At 42.0% G+C, this 12,610-nt stretch overlaps 1 pseudogene; it reads left to right on the top strand.

Moving 5' to 3' along the window:
* The first annotated feature begins 3,167 nt into the window (after positions 1–3,167).
* LOC129833902 (myosin light chain 4-like) lies at positions 3,168–11,992 on the top strand (annotated as a pseudogene).
* The last annotated feature ends 618 nt before the right edge of the window (positions 11,993–12,610 follow it).

Raw genomic sequence — 12,610 nt, 5'->3', positions numbered from 1 at the left:
TGTTGTATTTTTCTTAAAACGGCATTGTTGGTTAAGGGCTTGTAAGTAAGCATTTCACTGTAACCTGTTGTATTCGGAGCAAGTGACAAATACAATTTGATTTGTGAATCTGCAAATTTCACATATTTTTTTATAAGGGAAGTCATGTAATGGTATGGCCGTTTAAGGTAAGTGGTACGCTGTTCAGCTGAAATGTGTTTTGAAAAAAGTGTGGAAATCTTTAATCAATATGATCCCTCAGTACTGACAAAATGGCTGCAACTGGAATTTGATCTCACAACCTCTGGACTTTGATTACAGTGATATTACTGCTGCACCACAAAGTCTGTAGCATTCCCAGAAGTCCCCTACAGATGTATTACCTTTAAAGAAAATATATTTTTTAAAGAGTGACATGTGCACTGCTATTTTAGTCATCAGTTTAATGAACTATTCTCTCATTATTGGTTAGATTTAGTTATCTCAGCAATTTCAGGGTTTTCTGTATACTTGTCTAATGTTGTTGGGGCATACTATTGTGTTTTAATGTTACTCTTGAATCACTACGATACATATAATAGTTTTTTTTGAGCGTATTTGACAAAGATACGATTTACTTTGAAGTCCAAAGTGTAGGAATACAGGTGAAACCAGTCATTGACACAGAAATGGTGGCAAAGCAGGACGATCAGAATGCCCTGAACCAAGAGGTTATGAGTTCAAATCCCATACGAGAACATATTGAATAATTACAGTATAAATAAATGTGCATAATGTCAAATATGTACGTGGACAACACCGGGGCTATTTTGTGACGTTACGGGGACATCCTAACGACTTCTTGATTGCAGGGCACCATGTGACAATTTGTATCTACATGTGAAATGTTACGTGATCACGTGAAGTGTTCCAAAACCAAATTTCACGTGACAGGTTGTGATCGCGTGAAAATCCAAATGGTTTTGGAACACTTCACATGTGATGACATTTCACGTGTACAAAGCATATGGACATTTCACATGTGAAATCATGTGATTTTCCAGATTTTCCACATGTGAAATCATGTGTTTTTTCTGTAAGAGAGGGAATAGTTCCATAGGGGACAGGCCTTGCAAAATGAGACATTATTGTATTTCAACAAATACAACTGATTTCAGTGATGCCCTGATAACAATGCAATAAAACTAGATTCAATTGACTAGATTCATTAATTGAAAAGTGAAAGACTAAAGTTACATACATGGGATGCTTTAGTGAATTTCAGAAGGTCTGGAATAGAAAAGGCAGAAATAAAACAATTCAATAAGCATTCGCAACCAGTCATCCAAAACATAGTCCTATGCAGTCGTTAAATTCCTATAGAAGGCTGAGGATGTGTGTTCAACAGGCAGACAAGTTTCAAACCATTTAAATGCCTTCAAATCATTTTTGTGAAGAACTTTATTGTTATTGTCAGGTTTCTGCATGAATATTTGTTTCACCGTTTAATTTTGTATTATTAAAATAATTAAGTCACTTCAAGGGATCTAGTCAGTAAGCAGTCTAACAGAAGACCAAGGTTACTCCAGATAGCTTTGCTATGTAACTGGGTAACACTGTTCCTCACAGATGCAGTGCTCTCCAAGGTGCTGGAAAATGCTTCTTCCAGGCATAACTTTCCTTGAACCTTTACTCCAATTAACATCTCATACAAAATGAATGTCAGAATGTTGAGTTTCTTATAGATCCTCACACAGCAGCCTCCAACCTAGAGGGCAGAAACAAAACATTAATCACTGTGAAATATTGGTCTACAGCACCCTCTTGTGATGAAAGATATTCAGTCCAAAAACGAAAGCGGTAGAACTGCAGAACTGCAGCACCAACATAAAGTGCCTTAATAGGGTGTTGGGCCACCACGAGCCTCCAGAACAGCTTCATTGTGCCTTGGCATATATTCTACTTAGTGTCTGTAACTTTGAGGGATGCGACACCATTCTTCTATGGGAAATTCCATAAGTGTTCAAATGGATTGAAATCTGGTGACAGACAGACAGACAGACACACACATTTTTATACATGGCCCTAAGCATGATGGGATGTTAATTGTTTGTTTAATTAACTCATGAACCACACCTGTGTGGAAGCACCTGCTTGCAATATATACTTTGTATCCCTCATGTACTCAAGTGTTTCCTTTCTTTTGCCAGAACCTGTACGTTGTAATACAGTGAGCTCCAAAACTATCGGGACAGTGGCAATTTGTTCTGTTACTTTTGACTCTGTACTCTAGCGCTTTGGATGAAATGATAATGACTATGGAGGTTAAAGGGCAGACTATCAGCTTTCATTTGAGGGTATTTTCATCTATATCGGGTGAACCATTTGGAAATGACAGCACTTTTTGTACATAGTCCCCCCATTTTAGGGGACCAAAAGTATTGGACAAATGCACTTATACGTGTATTAAAGTAGTCTAAAGTTTAGTATTTGGTCCCATATTCCTAGCACGCAATGATTACATCAAGCTTGTGAATCTACAAACCTGTTGGATGCATTTGCTGTTTGTTTTGGTTGTGTTTCGGGTTATGTCGTGCCCAATAGAAATGAATGTTAAATAACCTAATGTCATTTTGGAGTCAGTTTTATTGTAAATAAGAATCAAATATGTTTCTTAACACTTCTACGTGAATGTGGATGCTACCATGATTAAGGGTTATGGTTAAGGTTAGGGTAAGGGTAGGTTTTAACATTAGGGTTTAGGGTAGGGACGTCCCAACGACCCGTATAACACTGACCCTAACACATGTTCTGACAGGAGTTTATAGTTACTATGAACATTCTACCAGTAGCATACTTTCTAGTTTCTAAGCACTTGGTGGACTTAAGTGACTCAATTTAGAATCAGCTGTGTACAGCAAGACCACATAACCTTTCTCAATCCTCTAACATGAGCATAGCATAGAGAAAACAGTGGGTATAAAAGTCAACTGGCCTCTCTCACCGCAAGGTTAGAGGTCAGATATCAGAGTGATGCTGTCCCCCTGTCCATCAAAGCTGCCACAATAACACTGTATTGAGTAATGTCCTTCTAGATAACAGACTAGTTATAATCTACAAACCTGATTGCTTGGACAGTGAATGGGGATTCCAAGACCTTCACGTTCTCTCCAAAGGGGGAACTCAAAGACTGTTGGATTTTCATCCAGATGGCAAGAACACAGCCTTTTGGGCCGGGGGCGGGAGCTTCGCCCTGCCAGCGTCTCCAGGCGGTTGGGTGAGAGCGCACACACTGACCAGAGCACCCACTACTAGGAGCGGAAATTGTCTTTGTATTGTATTGTTTTAATAAAATAATAATATTTATAATAAAAACAACGCAGCCCTGAAAATTGCATGGGTTTAGAGGTGAGAGTCTATGGAGCGTTCGGAAATTTACTCGGGCTATCTACTCCGATTTCAGGGCACTCTCTTCTGAGTGTGCCAGAGCGCAGAATAACTGATGAATTTACGAACGCTCAACACCGGTTTATGGCCGGTGTCAGTAAATGTCGGCAAAAAAACGTCATTGCATTGTTGACAGCAGCACAGTTACAGTCACCAACGCTCTGGATAATATGATAACAAAGTTTGTTTTGATATGTCAACCTGCGTGTCCTGATGGTGTCTGGTTTGGGTGGACAAAATCAGCATGCGCGCGCAAGCGGTCTGGTCAGCATGTGTGACGATCACGTCGTAACAGGCTGCCTCTTACTGCCAAGTCCCGACCGCTAACGTTATAGCTAATTTACAACGGTCGTGAGAAGCCACTGGTTGGGGTATAGAGAGAGGAGGTAATAACTCGAATAGTAGGAGAAAGCTACATTTCTATCAAATTTTTTAAAAAATATACAGTTGAAGTCGGAAGTTTACATACACTTAGGTTGGAGTCATTAAAACTCGTTTTTCAACCACTCCACAAATGTCTTGTCAACAAACTATAGTTTTGGCAATTCGGTTAGGACATCTACTTTGTGCATGACACAAGTCATTTTTCAAACAGTTGTTTACAGACAGATTATTTGCCTCTAACCCTATTACAGGGGCTGAGTCACTGGCTTACTGGTGCTTACTGGTGCTCTTTCATGCTGTCCCTGGGAGGGGTGCGTCACTTGAGTGGGTTGAGTTACTGACGTGATCTTCCTGTCTGGGTTGGCGCCCCCCCTTGGTTTGTGCTGTGGTGGAGATCTTTGTTGGCTTTACTCTGCCTTGTCTCAGGATTATAAGTTGGTGGTTGAAGATATCGCTCTAGTGGTGTGGGGGCTGTGCTTTGGCAAAGTGGATGGAGTTATATCCTGCCTGGTTGGCCCTGTCCGGGGGTATCGTCGGACGGTGCCACAGTGTTTCCTGACCCCTCCTGTCTCAGCCTCCAGTATTTGTGCTGCAATAGTTTGTGTCGGGGGGCTAGGGTCAGTCTGTTATATCTGGAGTATTTATCATGCCTCAGGACTACCTGGCCTGATGACTCCTTGCTGTCCGCAGTCCACCTGCTCGTGCTGCTGCTCCAGTTTCAACTGTTCTACCTGCGGCTATAGAACACTGACCTGTTCACTGGACGTTCTATCTTGTCCCGGACCTGCTGTTTTCGACTCTCTCTCTACCGCACATGCTGACACTAACTTTGAATGATCGGCTATAAAAAGCCAACTGACATTTACTTCTGAGGTGCTGACCTGTTGCACCCTCTACAACCACTGTGATTATTATTATTTGACCCTGCTGGTCATCTATGAACTTTTGAACATCTTGGCCATATACTGTTATAATCTCCACCTGGCACAGCCAGAAGAGGACTGGCCACCCCTCAGAGCCCGGTTCCTCTCTAGGTTTCTTCCTATGTTCCTGCCTTTCTAGGGAGTTGTTCCTAGCCACAGTGTTTCTACATCTGCATTGCTTGCTGTTTGGGGTTTTAAGCTGGGTTTCTGTATAGCACTTTGTGACACCGGCTGATGTAGAAAGGGCTTTATAAAGACATTTGAAATTGGATTGATTGTTGAAGATAACATCTGAATGAAGTTATGTAGGAGGTAAATCAAAGTATATTATAAGCGTTCCTAATCAAATTCATATTTTTTGGCATTGGCAACTGGCATTCACTGTACGATCAAGGACTGTTGACGTAGCAGCACACATCCAATAAAACTTTCCAGACACAAATTCCTTCACAGTAGAATTGGTAAATGTGCTTACAATGATGAGCTGGGAAAAATCAGTAGCAATATTGCCACTATTGAAGTGTTCTTTTTTTTAATTTCAGATTGTGTTCACTGCAGACCAAATTGACGGTAAAATTGACGGTAAATCTTTTGATGTCAATTTTTGGGATGACTAGTTTTTTTGGATGACCTGATCTGTTGATGGCTTGCTAGTTACCCCAGCTAATCCTAATGATCTGTGTGCTTCCCCAGAGTTCAAAGAGACCTTCATGTTTTTCGACAGGACCACCAAAATCAAGATGAAGATCTCTTACGCCCGGTGTGGTGACGTGATGAGGGCGCTGGGCCAGAACGCCTCCAACGAAGAGGTCATGAGTCCTATGGAAACGCAAGCCATGGGGTCAGTGGGCACACCAGTATTCATTAGACATTTTTTTCACCTTTATTTAACCAGGTAGGCTAGTTGAGAACACGTTCTCATTTACAACTGCGACCTGGCCAAGATAAAGCAAAGCAGTGCGACACGAACAACAACACAGAGTTACACATGGAATAAACAAACGTACAGTCAATAACACTATAGAAAAAAAGTCTATATACAGTGTGTGCAAATGGCGTGAGGAGGTAAGGCAATATCAAAATAATTACAGTTTAGCAAATTAACACTGGAGTGATAGATGAGCAGATGATGATGTGCAAGTAGAAATACTGGTGTGCAAAAGAGCAAAAAAGTAAATAAAAACAATATGGGGATGAGGTAGGTAGATTGGATGGGCGATTTACAGATGAGCTGTGTACAGCTGCAGCAATCGGTTAGCTGCTCAGGTAGCTGATGTTTAAAGGTTAGTGAGGGAGGTATAAGTCTCCAACTTCAGCGATTTTTGCAATTCGTTCTAGTCATAAGCAGCAGAGAACTGTAAGGAAAGGCGGCCAAAGGAGGTGTTGGCTTTGGGGATGACCAGTGAGATATACCTGCTGGAGCACATGCTACGGGTGGGTGTTGTTATGGTGACGAGTGAGATGAGATAAGGCGGAGCTTTAACTAGCAAAGACTTAAAGATGACCTGGAGCCAGTGGGTCTGGCGACGAATATGTAGCGAGGGCCAGCCGACGAGAGCATACAGGTCGCAGTGGTGGGTGGTATATGGGGCTTTGGTGACAAAACGGATGTCACTGTGATAGACTGCATCCAGTTTGCTGAGTAGAGTGTTGGAGGCTATTTTGTAAATGACATCGCCGAAGTCGAGGATCGGTAGGATAGTCAGCTTTACGAGGGTATGTTTGGCGGCCAGTTCTACAATGTATAGTAGAAGTGGTCACTGGTTACATGTTCACACAGACAAAGAGATCACTCATTTGCTCTGCAAGTGTATCCATCAGGAGCAACATTTTAACTGATGGCATCACAGTTTGTAGACACATCTGCCTTTGGACAATGACTCCAGCCTTTGAACATGTGCATGGCCACACCATTGCTTAAGTCGCCATCTTTCTCCTACTTTCCGTTATCTCTTTATTCACCTTGAACTCTGTGGAGGCTTGTATGTCGATGGGTTGGGTTGGTTTCATCGAAAGTAACTCCTTCCCTTGCTCACTGTGCCACTATAGAAATGAACACCAAGCTGATTGGCTTTGAGACCTTCCTACCAATGTTCCAGCACATCTCCAAGTCCAAAAACCGGGGTACCTTTGAGGACTTTGTGGAAGGACTGCTTGTCTTTGACAAGGAGGACAACGGCACTGTCATGGGCTCCGAGTTGCGTCACGCACTCGCAACTCTTGGTTAGTACCCATGTTCTTTGTAGCTATAATCTCATGTTTATGATGTGATTATAGATGTGTAATGTATGCTCTATGAAGTTAATGTGAAACCCCTAAGGGTATCTGAAAGGAGGATTGGTTTGGGGTTTGTCTTCCCTTATGGAAAAACCACATGATTTCACATGTAACATTTTATTTCACATGTGAAATTTCACATGACCACTTAACCTTTCACATGTGGATTTAGATTTTCAGGGGATGCCCTGCAAACAAAAATCAGTCGTTAGGATGTCCCGGGAAAGTCACACATTGTTTTTGACTTACATATTTTGGCACACCTTTGCATACATTATTATAATAATTATGTATACAGTAATTATTATTCAACATGTCTTCACCTGGGATTTGAACTCACAACCTGTTGGTTCACAGCATTCAGATCTTCTTGCTAAGCCACCATTTCTGTTATGATGACTGACTCCACCTGTATTCCTACACTTTGGACTTCAAAGTAAATCTCAGCTCATGTTAAGAATACACTCAAGAAAAACTATTATATTTATCATAGTGATTGAGGAGTAAGATTAAAACAAAATAATATGTTGCACCAACATTAGACTTTACAGAAAACCCTCTAATTGCTGAACTTCTGAGTATGTGTAACGGATGTGAAATGGCTAGCTAGTTAGCGGGTACGCGCTAGTAGCATTTCAATCAGTTACGTCACTTGCTCTGAAACCTAGAAGTAGGGTTGCACCTTGCTCTGCAAGGGCCGTGGCCTTTGTGGAGCGATGGGTAACGATGCTTTGTGGGCGACCGTTGTTGATGTGTGCAGAGGATCCCTGGTTTGCGCCCGTGTCAGGGCGAGGGGACGGTTTAAAGTTATACTGTTACATTGATGCTGTTGACCCGGATCACTGGTTGCTGCGGAAAAGGAGGAGGTTGAAAGGGGGGTGAGTGTAACGGATGTGAAATGGCTAGCTAGTTAGCGGGTACGCGCTAGTAGCGTTTCAATCAGTTACGTCACTTGCTCTGAAACCTAGATGTAGTGTTGCACCTTGCTCTGCAAGGGCCGTGGCTTTTGTGGAGCTATGGGTAACGACGCCTCGTGGGTGTCAGTTGTTGATGTGTGCAGAGGGTCCCTGGTTCGCGCCCGTGTCTGGGCGAGGGGACGGTTTAAAGTTATACTGTTACACATGTTATAGACTTTGTGGTGAAAAAGATCAGCATAACCTAAATCAAGAGGTTCTGAGTTCAAATCCCAGGTGGGGTCATATTGAAAAGTCAGTACAAAGTGATCATGTCAAATGGATTCATATTGTCATTGGTTAAAGACTTTTACACTATTTTAGCTGAACAGCGTACCACTTACAGTGAGGGAAAAAAGTATTTGATCCTTTTCTGATTTTGAAAGTTTGCCCACTGACAAAGAAATGATCAGTCTATAATTTTAATGGTAGGTTTATTTGAACAGTGAGAGACAGAATAACAACAACAAAATCCAGAAAAACGCATGTCAAAAATGTTATTAATTGATTTGCATTTTAATGAGGGAAATAAGTATTTGACCCCTCTGCAAAACATGACTTAGTACTTGGTGGCAAAACCCTTGTTGGCAATCACAGAGGTCAGACATTTCTTGTTTGTTTTTTTCTGGATTTTGTTGTTGTTATTCTGTCTCTCACTGTTCAAATAAACCTACCATTAAAATTATAGACTGATCATTTCTTTGTCAGTGGGCAAACGTACAAAATCAGCAGGGGACCAAATACTATTTTCCCTCACTGTACCTTATTAAGACCCCCACACCATTTAATTACTTCCATTACAAAAAACATGTGAAATCTGCAGTTTCACATGTGAAATTTGGTTTTCACATGTTGAGCTGAAATGTTCACATATGAAAGCAAAAGAGACACAAGGTAAGGTCAGTTGTTCACATGTATTAAATGTAGAGATTTTCACATTTGAAAACTTTCACATTTGAAAAACTTTCACGTGAAAATCTAACTCTCACATGTGGAATTGAATTTTCACATAAGAAAAACATTTCACATGTGAAAATCTAATTTGCAGTTTTACATGTAGTTTCATGGTATCACATGTTGAAATGTTGCATCCTCGTGTTGTCACATTTATTTTACGTGAGATTATGTTTTCACATGTGCTGAAATGTTTTCACGTGTAGTTTTACGTTATCACATTTTTTCTTTTACATGTTGTCACATTATCACATACAGTAAGTACACGTGATCACATGTAATTATGAGAGATCACATGTGAAACATTCTCTCAACCAGCTTCATGATGTAGTCACCTGGAATGCATTTCAATTAACAGGTGTGCCTTCTTAAAAGTTCATTTGTGGAATTGATTTCCTTAATGCGTTTGAGCCAATCAGTTGTGTTGTAACAAGGTAAGTGTGGTATACAGAAGATATCCCTATTATTTAAAATAACAAGTCCATATTATGGCAAGAACAGCTAAAATAAGCAAAGAGAAATGACAGTCCATCTTTGCTTTAAGACATGAAGGTCAGTCAATCTGGAAAAATTCAAGAATTTTGAAAGTTTCTTGAAGTGCAGTCGCAAAAACCATCAAGCACTATGATGAAACTGGCTCTCATGAAGACCGCCACAGGAAAGGAAGACTCAGAGTTACCTCTGCTGCAGAGGATAAGTTCATTAGAGTTACCAGCCTCAGAAATTGCAGCCCAAACAAATGCTTCACATTTTCAAGTAAATCAAATCAAATCAAGTTTATTTTATATAGCCCTTCGTACATCAGCTAATATCTCGAAATGCTGTACAGAAACCCAGCCTAAAACCCCAAACAGCAAGCAATGCAGGTGTAGAAGCACGGTGGCTAGGAAAAACTCCCTAGAAAGGCCAAAACCTAGGAAGAAACCCAGAGAGGAACCAGGCTATGAGGGGTGGCCAGTCCTCTTCTGGCTGTGCCGGGTGGAGATTATAACAGAACATGGCCAAGATGTTCAAAATGTTCATAAATGACAAGCATGGTCAAATAATCAATAATGGTCAAATAATCATAATCATAAATGTCAGTTGGCTTTTCATAGCCGATCATTAAGAGTTGAAAACAGCAGGTCTGGGACAGGTAGGGGTTCCATAACCGCAGGCAGAACAGTTGAAACTGGAACAGCCTCAAGGCCAGGTGGACTGGGGACAGCAAGGAGTCATCATGCCCGGTAGTCCTGACGTATGGTCCTAGGGCTCAGGTCCTCCGAAAGAGAGAAGGAGAGAATTAGAGAGAGCATATTTAAATTCACACAGGACACTGGATAAGACAGGAGAAGTACTCCAGATATAACCAACTGACCCTAGCCCCCTGACACAAACTACTGCTGCATAAATACTGGAGGCTGAGACAGGAGGGGTCAGGAGACACTGTGGCCCCATCCGATGATACCCCCGGACAGGGCCAAACAGGAAGGATATAACCCCACCCACTTTGCCAAAGTACAGCCCCCGCACCACTAGAGGGATATCTTCAACCACCAACTTACAATCCTGAGACAAGGCCGAGTATAGCCCACAAAGATCTCCACCACAGCACAAACCAAGGGGGGGCGCCAACCCAGACAGGAAGATCACGTCAGTAACTCAACCCACTCAACCCCTCCTCGGGACGGCATGAAAGAGCACCAGTAAGCCAGTGACTTAGCCCCTGTAATAGGGTTAGAGGCAGAGAATCCCAGTGGAGAGAGGGGAACCGGCCAGGCAGAGACAGCAAGGGCGGTTCGTTGCTCCAGAGCCTTTCCGTTCACCTTCACACTCCTGGGCCAGACTACACTCAATCATATGACCTACTGAAGAGATAAGTCTTCAGTAAAGACTTAAGGGTTGAGACCGAGTCTGCGTCTCTCACATGGGTAGGCAGACCATTCCATAAAAATGGAGATCTATAGGAGAAAGCCCTGCCTCCAGCTGTAACACATCTCAAAATCAGCTGTTCAGAGGAGACTGTGAATCAGGCCTTCGTGGTTGAATTACTGCAAAGAAACCACTACTAAAGGACACCAATAATAAGAAGCAATGGACATTAGACCGGTGGAAATCTGTCCTTTGGCCTGAGTCCAAATTTGAGATTTTTGGTTCCAACTGCTGTGTCTTTGTGAAACGCAGAGTAGGTGAATGGATGATCTCCACATGTGTGGTTTCCACCGTGAATCATGGAGGAGGAGGTGTGATGGTGTGAGGATGCTTTGCTGGTGACACTGTCTGTGATATATTTAGAATTCAAGGCACACTTAAACAGCATGGCTTCTACACCATCCCATCTGGTTTGAGCTTTGTAGGACTATCATTTGTTTTTCAACAGGACAATGACCCAACACACCTCCAGGCTGTGTAAGGGCAATTTGACCAAGAAGGAGAGTGGTGGAGTGCTGCGTCATGACCTGGCCTCCACAATCACCCGACCTCAACCCAATTGAGATGGTTTGGGATAAGTTGGACTCTAGAGTGAAGGAAAAGCAGCCAACAAGTGCTCAGCATATGTAGGAACTCCTTCAAGACTGTTTGAAAAGCATTCCATGTGAAGCTGGTTGAGAGAATGCCAAGCGTGTGCAAAGCTGTCATCAAGGAAAAGGGTGGCTACTTTGAAGAATCTAATATCGTTGTTTAACACATTTGTGGATTACTACATGATTCCATATGTGTTATTTTATAATTTTGATGTCTTCACTATTATTCTACAATGTAGAAAATAGTAAAAAATAAAGAAAACCTTCAATGAGTAGGTGTGTCCAAACTTTTGACTGGTACTGTATGATCACTTGAAATTAGTGTTTTTTCCCCCAAAAGGGTTGTGTCTGAGGATTGTTTAACACCATTTGAAATATCTCACACCCCTCTGTTACACCTACAGGAGAGAAGAGTACAGAGGAAGAGGTCGAGGTAGTGATGGAAGGACAAGAGGACGGCAATGGCTGCATTAACTAAGAAGGTGCGGCAATAGACTACTTTATGCAGTGTGCTGTGGGCATCTATTGCTAATACAATTTCTGTTTCTATCGCTCTATTTCAGCCTTTGTGAAACACATCATGGCTGGCTGAAGGATCAAGTGAGTACAGCGTTTTAACCGTAAAGTGCATGACCTTTTTGCCTGCACCCTGAGTCCTGCATCAAAATGTTCAAACTGATGTTAATGACAGGTGTCTCTCTCTGTTGCAGAATTCAACATGTCGCTGACCTGAATCTTTCTTTTGTTCCTCGCCTCTTTTGTTCAAATCTTTGTCCTCAATGTGTGCGACTGATTCTGTCCATGTGTGTGTGAGTGGATGTGGGTGTCACAACGGTTTTCGACAATGAAAATAAATGTTCAGTGTCAAACATCTAGGTCCAACGCTATGTTAATCCTTATTTCCATGGTGTGGTTGCGTGACTGTTGCAAAGTGGCAATATTGAGAAATGGTAACTATTTTCTAAATGTTGTGCACTTCCTCTGAAATAGGAGTGCGGTGTAATCCCTAAAGTGGGGGAGATCCTCTCTTTCTTTGGTGGTCCCCATTGAAATCCATTACGTAATGGGTCTCTAGTGCATTCTGCGGTTTCACATGTCAAAAGCCTGTGTCTGTCACGTACGCATATTTAGACTAGCTAATGGAGCGATGACATTCCAAACAGGTGAGTGACAACTGCGCTTCTGTTTGTCAACTACATATCTGCGAGGG

The sequence above is a fragment of the Salvelinus fontinalis genome, chromosome 34 (assembly GCF_029448725.1).
Source record: "Salvelinus fontinalis isolate EN_2023a chromosome 34, ASM2944872v1, whole genome shotgun sequence".
Classification (NCBI taxonomy): domain Eukaryota; kingdom Metazoa; phylum Chordata; class Actinopteri; order Salmoniformes; family Salmonidae; genus Salvelinus; species Salvelinus fontinalis.
Note: the sequence above shows the minus strand (reverse complement) of the source record. Positions and strands in the feature narration are given on the sequence as shown.